Source organism: Microcaecilia unicolor, chromosome 1, assembly GCF_901765095.1.
Source record: "Microcaecilia unicolor chromosome 1, aMicUni1.1, whole genome shotgun sequence".
Classification (NCBI taxonomy): Eukaryota; Metazoa; Chordata; class Amphibia; order Gymnophiona; family Siphonopidae; genus Microcaecilia; species Microcaecilia unicolor.
The window spans coordinates 387,266,189-387,283,709 of record NC_044031.1 but is presented as its reverse complement, the minus strand read 5'-3'; the positions used below and the strand labels follow the sequence as shown (position 1 = coordinate 387,283,709).

At 46.8% G+C, this 17,521-nt stretch overlaps 1 protein-coding gene across 1 annotated transcript in view; it reads left to right on the top strand.

Moving 5' to 3' along the window:
• DDX17 (DEAD-box helicase 17) overlaps positions 1-17,521 on the top strand; it is a 277,343-nt gene that overhangs the window by 142,271 nt on the left and 117,551 nt on the right. The gene's annotated exons all lie outside the window — the stretch shown is intronic.

Sequence of the window (17,521 nt, the reverse complement as noted above, 5' to 3'; positions counted from 1 at the left end):
ATTTGTCAGTGTTATCAAAATAACAATTAAAAACATTACTAAATATGACCCATTCAGAAGAATTGATATTCAGCCTTATAAAAAATGTGTTCCTCATCATCTCTCCAGACCATTCCTGATGAGTGAGTAGGTGAGTTACTATGTAGCCTTGCTTTGTCGGGTTTGATTTGGGTGTGCAGTGTTGACCCTACTTAGGGGTGGGGGGAAGAGAAAAGACAATGGTACTTGTTTAGAGCATTTTTTTTCATCCATTTGATACAAGTAAAATTTTTGGAAACCAGTGAAGCGGTCTTGGCCAGTCTGAAATTAGTGTTTGAATATTCCTCCATACAATTGTTTTTGTCCCCCACCCCCCTTCCCAGCAGTTTTTTCATTCCCAAAAAATTGAGTAAACTCTAACCCCTGCCCCCCCCCCCCCCCCAGTTATCGTGATTCCTTCCCTCTTTACTTACTGTAGACCATTTCAAAAGGGAACTCTAAATATCTCAACTAAGAGACTAAACAATATCCTATAAATGACACTACTCTTTGGTTGAGTCTTCCGTGACTGGAGTATGGTAAGAAACTCCCTTGAGATAACTCCAAATAAGGGCTCAGAAAGCCCACAGTGGATAATATCTGAAATCTTCCCCCCCCCCCCCCCCCCCAATTAACTTTCTCCCTGAAGAAGTGGTGGCCTGTCATATTTCCAATATTACAATTAAATACCAAAGCATAATTGAATATTCTACTCCTTGCATGTGGATTCTAAGTACACTAGAAAGGTTTCCATATGTTCAGAAAGTTTTTCTCCACTGTAATGACCTTCTGGCCAAAACTGTTGTTCCACAGTTAACAAATGTATACGTTGAACACATTGTTGGTACACTGTAGGTCATTCCTTAGCTATCCAGTTTGTAAGGATACCTTTTTTCCAAATTTCAATAGTTTAATCACAGCAACAGTTATTTCGCCAAAGTCGCTATGCCCATATCAGCCCTCTTCTGAAGTCACTTCACTGGCTCCCTATCCGTTTCCGTATACAATTCAAGCTCCTCTTATTGACCTTTAAGTGCATTCACTCTACAGCCCCTCACTACCTCTCCACCCTCATCTCTCCCTACACTCCTTCCCAGGAACTCCGTTCACTAGGCAAATCTCTTCTAATTGCACCCTTCTCCTCCATTGCTAACTCCAGACTCCGTTCCTTTTATCTCGCTACACCTTATGCCTGGAATAGACTTCCTGAGCCATTGCGTCAAGCTCCATCCCTGGCTGCCTTCAAATCCGGGCTAAAGGCCTACCTGTTTGATGCTGCTTTTGATTCCTAACTTGTCATTTGCTAGTAACCTTTATCTTGTCTTCCTCTTTTCAATATCCCCTTTTCCCTATGTGTCCTATCTGTCTGTCCTACCCTTATCCCTTATTTGTCCTGTCTTCCTCTCTTCAATAATCCCCTTTTCCCTATGTGTCCTATCTGTCTGTCCTACCTTTATTTGTCTTGTCCGTCCGTCCTGATTTAGATTGTAAGGTCTTTTGGGCAGGGGCTGTCTTTTCTTCATGTTCAGTTGTGATGCGCTGCGTACGACTGGTAGCGCTGTAGAAATGATTTGTAGTAGTAGTTGTAACAAAGAAAAATCTTCATCCACAGTCATAAGGTAATCCTTGGGCCAAGATTAAGGAAATAGTTAATGAAATGTAATCGTAGATTGCAATCTCAGATTATCACCTCAAAGCCAGTCGTACAGTGAAAGCTAGTAAATCATGCCATAACTCTCAATTCTTCCTCAGAAATTATAGCATTTAATAGGGTCAGAAACCATACAGGTTTTACTCTCAAATATAATATATACAAGGAAATCAAAGAACAAAACTAAGACCCAGCACCAGGGTCCTTGGACGTAAAGCCAAGAACTCCTAGCTCAGCTTCTGAGTTATTCTAGATAAGTCTATTTATTCCTTGTCATCAATACCAGACCAGTCCAGACTAATGGGCTTTGTCCATCCACCAGTAGAAGGAGACGGAGAAAATAGTTCCAAGTACTTCACACCCTATTTTTCTCTGTCTCCTAGCGGGTGGTGGACGGATGTGCAGCTCCTCTGGATATGGCTGGCTAGCTCCTACCCCAGCTTGGCTGGGGACAGTTGATCAAGGGGTGTGATGGTAACCCGGTTTGGGTTTTTTCAAATGACACCCAGTGTTGCTGGGTCCCTCATTTACCAGCTAGGGGATACTTAATGTTACTGGGTCCCTCCTCTCCCCTCTCTCACCTGAGGCCTTTGAGGCTAAGTGGGCTTGGATGTGGCATGTGCAGGCTATATTTGCTTTGTCTGAGCAAGACTGTGTGTATGTTTCCTCCACATTGCAATATGAACTATACCACTCTGTTTGGCTTTCTGCTGTTGAGAGGTAAGAAGTTTTTTTTCCTTGCTTCCGTTAAAAACAAAAATGGAGAGTTTCTATGGCACATGTAAGCACCACTATCTTTTTGTCGGGGTGGATTGTTGGCTTCGGAGGGTTCCCTGTCAGTCTGGTTGGTGCTCTTTTTGTTTTGTTTTTTTTGGGGGGGAGGGAGGGGGCAGGCTTTGGTGTGTCAGTGAAGATGTTCTCCTTGCGGTCTGCTGATCCGCTGAGCTTTCTGCACGTTGGAGCCATTTTGGGCTGCCTTTTCTTTTCCTTTCTTTAGCGGAGTGCTTGGGTCTGCTGGGATCTTTTGTTTTCCCGCACCCTCCCAGGGGTGCTCACAGGATCTGTTTCTCCTCCAGCGTGCTTCTTTCTCTATGGGAATGCTTCAGCCACAGGCTTCACGGTGTTGGCCTCTGTGGGCGCTGGTGTTCACAGCAGTTGCATTCAAGAAGCCTTCTCTGTTTCCCGCCTGATTCTTTTCCTTAGGTAGGCTTGCTGGTCAGCTCCTTGGAAGATTTTGCTTGTTTTTTCTGCCCTTATTTTGCTTGCCCTGCTTGGAGTTTTTTTTGGACCATTTCATTTCCTTTCAGCAGTAGGGTCTTCCACTTGTGTGGCATTGGCTGAGCTTCTGTCTCTTCGCTTTTAAAAAGAAAAAAAGCTGTCTTTTTACTTGCAGGATGACTTCCTAAACCGGCCTTCGACTTTCTCTCCAGACTGAGTGACTGGCTTTCATGAGGTGGTTTCAGTCTGCGGGTGTTGTGTTACTTGGTTGTCTACAGCCCCTGGTTATAGGGGAAGGTGGAGGCTCTGTAGCCTGGCTTTTCTTTCAGCTGTGTTTTTCCCTGGGATGTTGTGCTGTCTGTCTCTCCCCTGCTTCTGCTTCGTACTTTATTTTACATTCGGCCTTTCTGGTGTCAGAGGTGGCCTTTTGTTCCTAGCTCACTCTGGGAGGACAAGCTTTCCTGGTCACTGTTGGGCTTTTGATTTTAGCACTTGGCTCCATTCAGAACCTTTTTGGGAACCTTACTATGGCCTAATTAGTATACTTTCCTTGAAACCATGTTGGCTTCTCTGTACTTGTTTAGTACTGGGTGCTGTGCCCGCCTTTGTTCTGCATAGAGCTTCTGTGTGCAGATTCCTTGATTTGATCATTCTTGACTTGGATGGGTGTAATTTACTGTGCTAGCCTGCCTTGGCAGATTTCTGGAGTATGTTTCTTGCTATGTTTTTCCATTTGGGAATTGCTTTTCAGTCATGCAAGCTGGGTTTCAGGTGTTCTACTTCTTTGTTCAGTGTTCTGACGCCTATAGCAGTCTTCCTTTGCCTTTTTTCTTTCAGATAGGTCCTTTGGGAGCTTTCCTTTTGTTTCTCTCTGGGCACTGTCTGCCCCCCTTCTCTCTTCCCCCCCCCCCCCCAGGTCTTTCTGCATGGGGGGGGGGGGTTGCTGGTGTTCTGTTATCTTACGGAACTAGTGTCTGGTCTCCTTGCTTGGCATCTTTTTTTCTTTGGATGGCATTCTAGCTCTCTCTTTCGCGACTGTCATACTACCTCTTCTTATGTCGAGGTGTGTTCCTTAGGGGCTGACCGTCTGACTTGTCTGGTCTGCGAGCCTGGCTTCCTTCAATTTGAACTGCCATCTTGTCTCTGGGCTGCCTTTCTTTTTCTGGCGAAATGGACACCCTATCTTTGGCAATTCTGCCATCAGGTTACTCTTGGGGCGGTCATTATGGCTCTTTCAGAGTTGCTTTTGTCTGTTATGACAGACTGTTTCTCCCGGGAATGCCATTCTGTTTCCTGACATGTTTCACATCTTTTGGATCTGTCCCTGTCTGTCAAGGCTAGCTACTATAGCTCCGTGTCTGCATGGTGAGCCTTGCTTCTTTTCTAAATGGTAGGTCTTGACCCTGCTCTGGATGGTGAACCAGCCACAGTCTCTGGCGGTCCAGCCCTGGCTCTGGCCGTTGCGCCCTCTTCCAGCTATGGTTATCTGCTGATCCTTGCTTTGTCTCTGGACGCTGGGCATTGATCCGGGGGGGGGGGGGGGGGGGTCAAGTTTTGCAGCTTTGCTGCTGGTCGAACTAAGTTTCAGTTTGGGATGGCAGCTTCGGGGCGCACCTCACTCTCTATGATGTGGGCGAACACTGTAATTTCTAGGGTTGTCCCTGGTGCCATCTCTGGAGATTTGGCCTAGCCACCTTTCTCCTCGTCTACCAGGCTCCTTGCCTGTGATACTTGTGTGGCCCTTGCGCTGCAGTTGTCTGGGGCCCACATTTGGCTTTCTTGCTGAGCCCTAGCGAAAATTCTTTCCTGGATGCAGGACATCTCTTTCCTTTCGTACTTCGACAGTGTTTTTCTCTGGAGATGGAGCGTTTCTTTGTTCCTGGATATTCTCCTGCGCGTGCAATGTGTGAGCCGCTGGTGGTGATCTAGTACCCTTTCTTTAGGGGTCCTTGGGCTCGAGCCATCATACGTCTTGTTCCTAGGTCATAGCTCTCTTAGTCTGGTTAGGGTCTAGGCCACTTTCGGTTCTGTCTTACTGCTTCCTGTCTTCTCCTGTGGTGAGAAGTCGATTTTGCGTCAGCTCAGAGAGTAGTTCATTGCTTCTTCTCTCCTTGATGCTTGTTTGATTTTGTTCTGGTCTATCAGTTATTTCATAGGCTTATTCCTCAAGCTCTCCTGGGGGCTCTGGGTTCTTTCCCTTCCTGGGGCTTTTGTCTCTTGTGGAGGTTTTGGTTTCTCTTTCAGGGGATCTCTGGATGTCTCTGCTTGCCGCAGTTCCTTTCTAGTTTGCCACTCAGAGTTTTTGTGGATGTTTTCTTTTATCCTATGGTGCATTGAATTTTTGTTCCTGACCCACCCTACTCCTGTGACTGCTTTGCTACATCCCTTTAGTCTGGACTGGTCTGATATTGATGCATGGAAGGAAAATTATGTTCTTACCTAATAATTTTTCCTTTAATCATACCAGACCAGTCCAGACGGCCTTCTCTATCTGTCTTGCTTCTTCTAGGGCTCGACTCCTCCAAGTCGGTGACTGTCTTGTTTGGGCTTCTGGAAACAGGAGGTATTTCAGGATAACAGGATTCGTCTTTGTTTGCCTTGCCACTCGCAGATACCAATTCGATACAGCTCTCGATTGTGCTTCACTGCTGAGCAGATTCTTCTTCGAGTGTGCGTCGGCATGACAGATGCAAGGACTGAAAGGTGCCTTCCCATGATGGCTGGGTTGTCTGGCCGTTGGTCGCACAAGAGCCCAGATAGTTTTCCACCTTGTCACTCTTTGCTTTCTGGTGAGCTCTATTTCCTGTTTACTGTGTTCTTGTTTTGCAGTAGGTGAGAGCACCATTGCTTGGCTATTTGAAATACTGAACATCCCAGCCTGCAAGATACCCTTTAGGGGGCAAAGTACTTGGAGCTATTTTCTGTCTCCTTCCACTGGTGGTTGGACATATCCCATGAGTCTGGACTGGTCTGTTAGATTAAAGGAAAGAAAATTATCAGGTAAGAACATAATTTTTCCTTCATAAAGTGGAAATATAATCTAAGGACTACATTAAGGTCCATCTTAAAGGCAAATGTCACTACATTGTTTATCTTTTAGGTAATTACTCCAAAAGCTTCTTGCAAGGGAATCGCAGAATAAGATCAACTCAATTCTGATAGATACTGGGCTCTCACCAATGGTGGAAATGAGTCTGACAATATCTTCAAGATCTCTTGCATATATTTACGGATCATGTCAAAAGGATCCTCTAATAGGGCTTACGAAAGTTCATAAATCTTAAAAGTATTCTCTCTTGTTCAAAATCTCCAACCTCTTATGCAGGACAAGTTTATCCTTGACCAAAGCTTCATGTAATTCCTGCAATTCAGTCGCCTAGGCTCCCCAATTTAGTAGTGTTCCAACAATTGGGCTTGTTCTGTTGCAGTTCTGCAATGTGCAGAAACATCACCGACCAACTTAGTAGACTGACTGACTTGATTTAGAATCTGCATGATGTCCCAGAGTGACTCTGTCGTCAATCACTGTAGTTGGTTTTTGTAGCAGTTGCACCACTGAACCCCACGCTCCCATTTCCCTATCCCATGCAGTTCCACTCAGTTTATTGCTCTGGAAGGTCTTGAGCCACACAGGAACGGTCAAGCCATGGAGAAGAAACTGCCACCAGGGATCACTCCAAAGGCAGCAGAGAAGAGTGTTTCTTTTCTGTCATACACTCACCAGTCTGAATAGAACTTCTGGGTTGCAGCAGACTCAACACTTGCGCATGCCTCAAGGAAACCCTGCTGGTACTGCTGCCGGATGTGCACTCCTCCAGCTGAGTGGGGCCCGAAAACCCTCAAGCATAGGTAAAAACTGAAAGGTTTTACCGCACTTCCCCTTTTCTTTTCCCCATGTGAAAACAGTGTTAGTCATCAAACAGCACAAAAACACCATGAAGGTAAGGAGCTCCAAGTCAGGACATCTGTTCATGACATCATCTTGACCCCCCTCCCCCCAATGGCTATAAGGATACATTTCTTAGCCAATAATAAAGCTTTACAATAGAATTTGAACTCTCCTGTACCCATTGAGGATATATCGAGCTGTCGTCAAATAAGAGGTTTCGAGTTTGCTCAATGTGTGTGGCATAATTTAGTAAGTTGTTGGCAAACTTAACTCCAAAATGTTTGTATATATGGACAGTGCCAAAACATATGGCCTAAACTCGCTGTAGCAGTACTACACGTAGAGTATTCGTCTACATTCATCAAGTTTGCCCAATGCATTTCCCACAATGTTACTTGTAACCTGTCTAGCACTGATTCAGTTTTAATAAATCTCATGCAGTATCAATGTAAATAATCTTTCCAGAGACCTGCCAGTGCTTCATAATTGTATAGTAGCTTCTTTTAAAATACTTAATGACTCACTATCCATATCCTAAGCTGTGCATTTAGACATACTGCTTAAGCTTTCATAATGTTCCTCTTGTAAGAAAGGGGTGGGCAAAGTGCAGTGATAACAGGCTTGTATATAAGCATACCATTTTTTTTCTTCCAGGCTTAAATTCAGCCTGTAGGTCAGCAAAAGACTTAGAGGATAATCAGGCCATATTCTCACATAAGAGCCCTGCCTGAGCCTTCTGAAAATTTTCTGCAGACTGGATTGCCTCCAGGTTTTAAAAGCCCGGCATCTGCTGCAGACGTTTTCTCTTTCCCCGAGCTTGTGGCTGATGCTAAACGCAGACGAGTGACCACACCGTCTGAAGGTGCCTCTTCACCCCTGTCTCCCCTGTGGTCTAGTTTCAGGGACTCTGATGGGTCTGGCAGGCCCTCACGGAGTGTTGATCTGGAGGAGGGTAGCTGCTTCCCACAGGAGTTGGATGACCCTAAAGCGGTACGGATTTTCCACCACGACGAGCTGCCAGCTCTCATTTCTGATGCCTTTCAGGCCCTCAGTATTGAAGATCCTGATGTGGCCACAGCCTCTTCTATTAACCCTAAGATGGCAAGTACTAGAAAGCCTTCTCGAGCTTTTCTGGTGCATGACTCCATCCAAGAGCTTATTTCAGCGCAATGGTCTGACCCTGATGGCCCCTTGAAAGTGGCTAGGGCTATGTGTCATCTTTACCCTGTGGGTGAATCCCACTTGACCCTCTTTGGGATGCCTAAGGTGGATGCGTTGGTCACTGCTGTGACTAAGAAAACTACTCTCCCTGTGGAGGGAGGAGTCGCATTGAAGGATATTCAGGACCAGCGGCTGGAATCCGCGTTGAAGCGGTCCTTTGAAATCTCGGCCCTTTCCTTAAGGGCAGCTGTTTGCAGTTCCTATGCGGCTCGGGCTTGCCTTTCCTGGCTACAGCAGGCGGTCGAACAGCCTGCGGATGGAGCGGGTTCCCTCTCTGAGGTCACCCCACATATGGAGTCTGCCCTGGCTTTTTTGGCTGATGCCCTTTATGATCTGGTCAGAGCATCTGACAAGCAGATGTCCTTAGCGGTTTCTGCTCGCCACCGCCTTTGGCTTCATCATTGGGCGGCTGATATGGCGTCTAAACAAAAGCAGGTGAGGTTACCCTTTCGGGGCCTCCTTTTATTTGGGGAGGAATTGGAGAAGATCGTCAAGGACTTAGGGGACTCTAAATCCCAGCGGTTGCCTGAGGATAGGCTGAGGCCTTCTTCCAAGGGCCCTTCCTTTTCCCCCTCTTCCAGACCATGTTTTCGAGAGGCTCGAAGATACCGCCCAGGGCGCTCAGAGGGGTTTTCTCATTGTTCCCGTGTTCAGCAGAGGAACTCATTTCGAATGGACAGGCGCTCGGCAATGTCCCGGCAATGCCCGGGAGTTCAGGGGCGTCCTCCACAATGATGGGACACCGGTCCACTCTTCGGTTCCCGCAGTAGGAGGTCGCCTCTCCCCTCTTTCTCGGGGAGTGGACCAAGATTACATCGGATCAATGGGTCCTAGACCTGATCAGAGAAGGTTACTGATTAGAATTCGCTACCCCGGTTGGAGACGCCTTTGAGGAGTCCTGATGCGGCACGGCCATCAAACGGGCAGCGGTCGAGGAGACCTTCCGGTTACTACTGAAGCTTGGAGCGGTGGTTTCGGTTCCGAAAGCGGCCGCTACTCCATTTATTTTGTGGTGCCGCGGATCTCAGGCGAATGCTGGTGGAGGCTCCGTTTCCATTGTCTCTAATCCCGAACTTGTTACATCAAGGTCCGGTGACTATGGAAGATCCCTGCCACTTTGGTCTTACGGCCTGGCTCTTGAAAGGGTGCAATTGAGAGACAAGGGCTATTCTAACTAGGTCATTGCCACCCTCTTGCAGGCTCGCACGCGGTCCACCTCTGCGGCCTACGCATGGATGTGGCGCAGCTTTGAGGCGTGGTGTGCTAAGAATTCTCACATTGACTCTTGCTTCAGTCTCGCATTTGTTGGACTTTTTGCAGGACGGCTTACAGAAGGGCCTGGCTTACAATTCCCTTCGCGTTCAAGTGGCAGCATTGGCTTGCTTCCGGGGGAAAGTCTTCGGCTTGTCCCTAGCTGCTCATCCGGATGTTACACAATTTCTCAGAGGGGCGCTACATCTCCGTCTTCCCATGCGGTCACCTTGTCCGTTTTTGGTTCCTGGTGCTCGTGTTGAAGGCACTCCAGTGATCTCCTTTTGATCCTCTTAAACGGGCTTCTGAGAAGGATGTGACTCTCAAGACAGTCTTTTTAGTGGCAATGACGTCGACAAGAAGAGTGTCTGAACTGCAGGCTCTTTCCTGCCGGGATCCTTTTCTACAGTTCTCGGAATCCGGGGTAACCTTCCGAATGGTGCCTTCTTTCCTGCCTAAGGTGGTTTCGGCTTTTCACCTTAACCAGCCCATTTTTTCTGCCTTCATTTTGTAAGGAGAACTTTCCGGAATCCTTTGGGCAGTTGCATCTTTTGGATGTCCGCAGGGCTCTGTGGCAGTATCTACAGATGTCAAATGAGTTCAGGAATTCTGACCATCCATTTGTTCTGTTGGCAGGACCAAGACGCGGATTTCTGGCGTCTAAAGCCACTATAGCCCTTTGGCTTAAGGAAGTCATTTTTTCTGCTTATTTGCTTTCAGGTCAGTTTCCACCTGAAGCGTTTAAAGCACATTCCACGAGGGCAATGTCCTCTTCCTGGGCTGAAACAGGTGTCCTTTCTCTTCAAGAGATCTGCCATGCGGTGACCTGGGCTTCTCAGCTCTCTTTTGTACGGCATTACAGGCTGGATGTTGCAGTGCAACAGGACGCGCATTTTGGGGCGCAAGTTCTTGCTTGCGGAGTTGCACATTCCCACCCTATTTAGGGGAGTGCTTTAGTACGTCCCATCAGTTAATGGATTCATCTGCTGTTGATGACAAGGAAGGGAAAATTAGGTTCTTACCTGATAATTTTCTTTCCTTTAGTCACAGCAGATGAATCCATGATCTCTCCATCTGACTTTATTTTTTGTACAGATGTTTCATCCAGATGTTTTGTCCCATCAGGAGTACTTGAAGAAAAGCTCTCAGAGCTGCTACGTGCTGTTATTTAGCAGGAGGTTGAGAATGTCCCTCCTTTGTTTGGTACTTGCTCCGGTTCAGGGAGTGTTCACTGTGATGAAAGTTTATTTTGCCTTTCTTCTTCACTCTTGCTTTGGAAATTTCATATACTGAAGGTAGAAGGGGCTGGACGTCCGGGATCACTGTGTACTTTCAGTTTTCTCTATCTCCACCTGCTGGTAGGCGGATACAACCCATCAGTTAATGGATGCATCTGCTGTGACTAAAGGAAAGAAAATTATCAGGTAAGAACCTAATTTTCCCTTTCCAGTGGCTTTGTGCTGTAACCATTGCAGTAGGACTCATTCTTGGTGTCTTTAGTGTTTTTCAGCTGTGTTCTGTGCCTTTTTATGAAGAAAAGAATCCAGCTGGCCAGAGAGGCTCAAAGGAAAAAGATTTTTGGAGCCTGGTCCAAAACCTCGGTATCGGTGTGGACATCAGGAGTTGCGTCGGCATTAGGTGCATCAGTCTGTATGGCTGCAACACTGGGAGAGGACTTGTCAAGTGGGTTTCCACCTGCCTCGTCTGCTGCTTTGCGGGGCCCCCGGGACCAATCACAATCGGATCAGACACGAGGCAACGTGAAGATTCAACGACATCCTTGCAGTTAGGAGCATCAATGACCGAGGTCTGGTGAAGGCCAAGAAGCATCGGCATCGATCCCCCCCTGAGAAGCATTGGCGCCAGGAGGACTGTTCCCCATCCATACAAGAGATGATGATGTGCGGGTCTCCACGCAGCCAGGACACTGACAGTTCAGCACTCTGTCTCTGAACTGGCACCCCAGCCTTTGCCGATAGCCTCTCTTGATGATCACATCTGGGCCATGGTCCCTAAGCTCTTGGGGTTTTTACAACCGTTCGCATCAACATCTGTGTTGCTTGTACCAGCCGTGCCACTTCTGCTGCCCCACAAAGACCTCAGCCTGTGGTAAGGTCTCTGATTGCAGTGTCTTGTGCAGCACTGGTATCGACAGCCGTCTGTGTAGGCACTCCCCTCGACATTGGGGGAGGAAGCTCTGCAGGAGTTCAGGTTAGAACCCACTCCTTGACATTGAGGACATGGCTCCTCTGTTTTGAGGCAGGCTCAGACTCGGCCCTCCCATGAGGAGTTTTCGCTGACACTGATGAAGAGCGCTCATCAAAGTCCACTGAGGATCCACAGTACTTCTCAGAGGAGGAGTCCTATGACATCCCACCTGACCCTTCCCCTCCAGAGGAAAGTAGGAAGTCTCCACCAGAGTGCCTTTCCTTCCCAGAATTTGTGCAGGAAATGGCTGCCATTCCCATCCATTTGGAGACTGAGGATGAGCCCAGGGCTGATATGTTCAAGGTCCTGGACTACGAATCTCCTCCCAGTGAGACTTTGATGGTCCTTCTTCACTGGATCCTGGAAGATGTTCAGTTGAAGGAACTGGAAGCCCCCTCTGCTGGTGTCCTGCCCAAGAAGATATACCATGTGTAGGATACAGAGCTCCCCAGGGTTTGACAAGCCTCAGTTGTCTCATCATTCCCTGATGATAGAATTGGTGCTCAAAAGAGCCAGGAGTTCTAGAGACTGTGCTTTGGCGCCCCCTGGCAAAGAAACTCGAACCCTGGATTCTTTTGGGCGGAAGATGTATCAGGTCTCTATGCTTCTCTCCTTTATTCACGTGTGGAACTTTGTGTGCAATATGTCTGATCTGGCGTATTATGTCCCACAGGAGCAGGCCAAATCACTTCACTAGTTGGTCAATCAGCAGAAGGCATGTAGAAAGTTCTTGGCCAGGGGCACCTATGACATCTTTGATGTGGCATTCAGTATCTCTGTCCAGAGTGTAGTGATGCGCAGACTGATGTGGCTGTGTGTCTCTGACTTTGACCAATTTACATTCTCACCTGTTGGACGTCTTCAGCACCTTCTTTCTCATCTAGGAAGTTTTTGGGCAAGTCGAGGAGGGGACCCTACTACTCTGAGACGTAGATATGCCCTTTTTCGCCAGCCTCAGCAGGCTCAGTCCCAGTGTGCTTGTTGTTGGCAGTAGCATGCACCTAAGCCCAGCCAGCTCCCCAGTGAAAGCTGGGGATGAGCTTTTGACTGGCTCCAGGGGAGTATAGCTGCAGTAAAGGTAACAGTCTCGCACAACCTAGCAGTCAGTGGGGAGGCTGAATTTTTTTCCAAGACAGGTGGCCCCTTGTAACCTCCGACTGGTGGGTTCTCCAAATAGTCTATCATGGTTAAACCCAGCATTGGCGTCAACGACCATCAAATTGCCCACCCAGAGTGTCTCGCTTCAGCTTTCAGCATAAGCAGGTACTTGCAGAGGAACTGTCCGTTCTTCTAAATGCCCATATGGTCAAGCCCATTCATCCAGGGGAAGATAGACTTAGATTCTATTCCAGGTACTTCCTTGTGCCCAAGAAAACAAGGGGAGATGCATCCCATCCTAGACCTAAGGGCTCTGAACAAATTCCTGGTCAAAGAAAAGTTCAGGATGGTTACCCTGGGCACCCTTCTTTCCATGATTCAGGAAAATGATTGGCTATGCTTTCTGAACTTAAAGGATGCTTACACTCACATCCCGATACTTTCAGATCTTCTATTTTGGCTATGGACGTATCTCTCCCAGTACCGTGTGTTGTCTTTTGCCCACACATCAGCTCCTAGGGGTTTCACTAAGTGTTTTGCAGTAGTCGCAGCATCAGTAGGCAGACTTGGAGTCCATATGTTCTCCTACTTGGACGATTGGCTGGTAAAGAGCACATTGAAGCACTGTGCTCAGGAATGCATGCAGAGAGCTGTGTGGGTGTTGTAGCTACTAGAGGTTGTTTTATGCTTAAATCATTTTTATTGATGACAGTCAGAGCATATACATTTCTGTTTCCTTGTACTGATTTCCATCATCAGTTCCATTATTATTCCCTTCCTAGAGGTTGTTTTAAACTACCCCAAGTTCCATCTCCATCCCGTTCGTCGATTGTAGTTCATTATATCCCTGCTAGGCACGCAGCAGATGTGGGCTTTTCTCCCTGTGCCGAGGATGGACATGTTTGTTACTCTTGCCACAGTCCCAGTGAGCCAGCCTGCAGGTCAGAGCTCAGAAGATGTTTTTATTTATTTTTGTTTCATTTGTATCCCACATTTTCCCACCTATTTGCAGGCTCAATGTGGCTTACATTTTACTGTAGAGGCGTTCACCATTTCCGGTAGAGAAACAAAATACAGAGAGTAGTGGTTGAATAAGGTTCATGTGTTACAGACACATTGGGGAATCGTAGAAGGGAAGAGTAGTGTAGAGTCTATTACGAGCTTTGGTTTCATTGTGTTGCAGAGTTTAGGCACTTAGGTTGGGTCGATTGGGAATGCCTTTTTGAACAGGTTGGTTTTTAGTGATTTCCGGAAGTTCAGGTGGTCGTACATTGTTTTCAAGGCTTTTGGTAGTGTGTTCCACAGTTGTGTGCTTATGTGTTCAGGAGTGCATGCAGAGAGTTGTGTGGGTGTTATATTGAGATTGTTAGACCACATGGCCTCCACTGTCCATGTCGCACCCATGGCAGGTCTTCACATGAGACCACAGCTTCCCAATGGTGTGAAGCCTCGGGGAACCTAGCAGATGTCATCTGAGTAAGTGTCTCCTTTGGTGGACGATTTAGTCCAGTTTGACTGATTCTTCCATTCAGTATTCCTCAGCCCTGGAAGATGCTGATGGATGCATCCCACCTGGGGTGGGAGCTCATATAGGTGGGCTTCACAGTGGGAGGGCTTGTTCAGCTGGGGAATCAGACCTTCAGTTCAACCTTCTGGAACACTAAAGGCTTTCAGAGATTGGCTGTTCAGCCAAATGGTTTTAATTCAAATGGACAATCAGGTTGCAATGTTCTATAACAAGCAGGGGGGTACCGGATAGCGCCCACTGTGTCAGGAGGCTGTCCAGATGTGGCAGTGGGCACTCCAGTGTGGAATGCTTCTCAAGGCCACTTACCAGGCAGGCAAATCCAATAGCCTGAGCCATGCAACTGCACGAGTGGTCACTCAACATGGGCGTTGCCTGCGAGATGTTCCAAGTGTGGGGCACTCCCTTGGTGGACCTCTTTGCCACTCAATTACAAAGTCCCTCAGTTCTGTTCCAGGCTCCAAACCCATGACAGATTAGCGTTGGATGTCTTCCTCCTTCATTGGGGGGGGGGGGGGGGAGGACAGGCCTTGTGCATTCTCCCATCCCTCTTGTGGGGAAGACTTTGCTGAATTTCAAGACCTTTATCACTCTATATTGACCCAGGCAAATCTGGTTCCCTCTTCTAGAGTTGTCCTCCAAAGATCCGTGGAGACTGGAATGTTTTCCAACTCTCATCACACACAACAAGGGATCTCTACTACATCCCAGCCTCCAGGCTCTGGCCCTCACAGCTTGGATGTTGAGAGCTTAGTATTTGCTTCCTTGCATCTTGCTGAGGGTGTCTTCCGACTCTTGCTGGCTTCCAGGAAAGATTCCACAAAGAGGTGTTACTTTTTCAAGTGGAGGCGGTTTGCCATTTGGTATGAGGGCAGGGCCCTAGATCCCCTTTCTTGCCCTACGCAGACTCTACTTGAATACTGTCTAAACCTTTCTGAGTCTGTTCTCAACACCAACTCTGTAAGGGTTCACCTTGGTGCAGTTAGTGCTTACCATTGCCATGTAGAGGGTAAGCCCATCTCTGGACAGCCTCTAGTTCGCTTCATGAGAGGTTTGCTTTTGAAAAAGCCCCTGTCAAACCTCCACCTGTGTCATGAGACCTCAGTGTTGTACTCACCCAGCTGATGAAAGCTCTTTTTGAGCTGCTGGATTCCTGTCATCTGAAGTACTTGAACTAGAAGGTCCTGTTTTTTGGTGGCTGTCACTTCAGCTGACAGGGTCAATGAGCTTCAGGCCCTAGTAGTGGATCCACCTTACACTGAATTTCATCATTATAGAGCATTTGTCCACATGTACAGTTCCTACCTAAGGTTTTATTGGAGTTCTATCTGAACCAGTCGCTCGTTCTTCCAGCATTCTTTCCCAAACCACATGTACATCCTGGCGAAAGCGCACTGTGCACCTTGGACTGCAAGTGAGCATTGGCCTTTTACTTGGAGTGGACTAGGCCATATACATAGTCCACTCAGCATTTTGTTTCTTTAGATCCAATTGACCGTCAGATTGCATTTCATTCAAGTATGCCCATTCTGGACTGACTCTTTAGGGTCAAGACTCCTCATGGCAGCACCATGGCAGCGCCCATAGTCCACTTGAAGTCTGCCTCACTTTGAGAGATCTGCAAGACTCCAATGTGATCTTCAGTCCACGCATTCACATTTCGTTATTTCGTAGAGCAAGATGCCCGATGCGATAGTTGGTTTGGACATTCAGTTCTGTAGACGTTATTTAGGCTTCGGAATCCAACTCCACCGTCCTATTTTGTTTTGTTCCAGGCTACAGTATCATGCAGGATGTATACAGTTTCAGTTTAATTCATTTTTTTTTTAACTTGCAGTTACGAGTTCTACTGGTGGTCCTGTTGTTTTTGGTGAGCCTGGTAGCTAGGGATTCCCACGTGTGAGAATATGGCCTGCTTGTCCTCGTATCAGGGGACAGCAGGCCATTCATTCTCACATACTCTCCCACCTCACCTTGGAGTTGTTGTCTATGTTGATAGCTATTATACTGTACTAATGGTCCTGTGCTCTTGCAGTGGGCAAGAAGGAACTCGTGTATGTGCGGTGGGGGCACTAGCGCATGCTCATAGTCTTATACGCTTTTGAAAATCACTCTGCGCCAGGCAGTGTGGATGTCATCACCCACATGAGAATGAATAGCCTGCTGTCCTTGAGAATCCCTGCTACAGTAAGTATCTTCACTTTATCGCCTGCCTCAGGAGTCTTATATATGCCCACACGCCACATACTTGAAACCAGCTCTGGTTTTTCACAGGAGCTTTACATTCTATGATTTGGTAATCATCTGTAAGCCTGTAGCAGTGGAATTGTTTCTCTCTCTTAGTGTCAGAAATGGCATTCAGTTCTGATGAATCGGAGAAACAGAAACAAATCTCTATAAACCTGGAAGATGTAGCGGAGCAGTTTGATGATTTAAAGAGTAGCAAACCACTTGGACTGGATGGTTCACATCCCACAGTGCTGATAAAACTGAAAAATGAACTTGCAGTTATTATTAGTAATATTTAATTTATATTTAAAATCAGGCATGGTACCGGGAGGGTAGCCAATGTAATGGCAGTTTTTTTTAGAAGGGTTCCAGAGGTGATATGGAAAACTATATACTGGTGAGCCTGGCATCGGTGCTGGGCAAAATATTATAAAGAACAAAATTACCGAGCATATACGTAGGCAGGGATTAATAAGACAAAGGCAATATGGATTTAGTCAAGGAATTCTTGCCTCACCAATCTGCTACATTTCTTTGGAGGGGTGAACATGGATAAAGATGAGCCGGTTGATCTTGTATATCTAGATTTTCAAAAGGCTTTTTAGTACCTCATGAACAACTCCTGAGGAAATTGTAAAGTTATAGGTAAGGTGTCCTATTGTGGATTAGGAACTGGTTAAAAAATAGAAAACAGAGTAGGGTTAAATAGTCAGTATTCTCAATGGAGAAGAGTAGATAGCAGGGCTTCCCAGGGTCCGCTGCTTTTTAAGTTATAAATGATCTAGAGATGGGAATAACTAGTGAGGTCATTAAATTTGCTGTAATTATTCAAAATTCTTAAACCACAAGAGGATTGTGAAAAATTTGCATGTGGACATTGTGACTGAGAGATTGGGCATCCAAATGTCAGATATTTAATGTGAGCAAGTGCAAAGTGATGCATGTGGGAAAGAGGAACCAAAACTATAGCTACATGATGCAAGGTTCCACATTAGGAGTCACTGCCCAGGAAAAGGATCTAGGTGGTGGTGTTGATTTGTTGAAACCCTCCAGCGGTGGCTAAGAAAACAAATAGAATGTTAGGAATATTAGGAAAGGAATGGAAAACAAAAATTAGAATATTATAATGCCTTTGTATGGAAGTGAGGTCACGTGATGTGGTGTGGGTAGCGGCTGTGCGCTGGCGCTGCTGCAGGGTCCCTACTCCTAAACT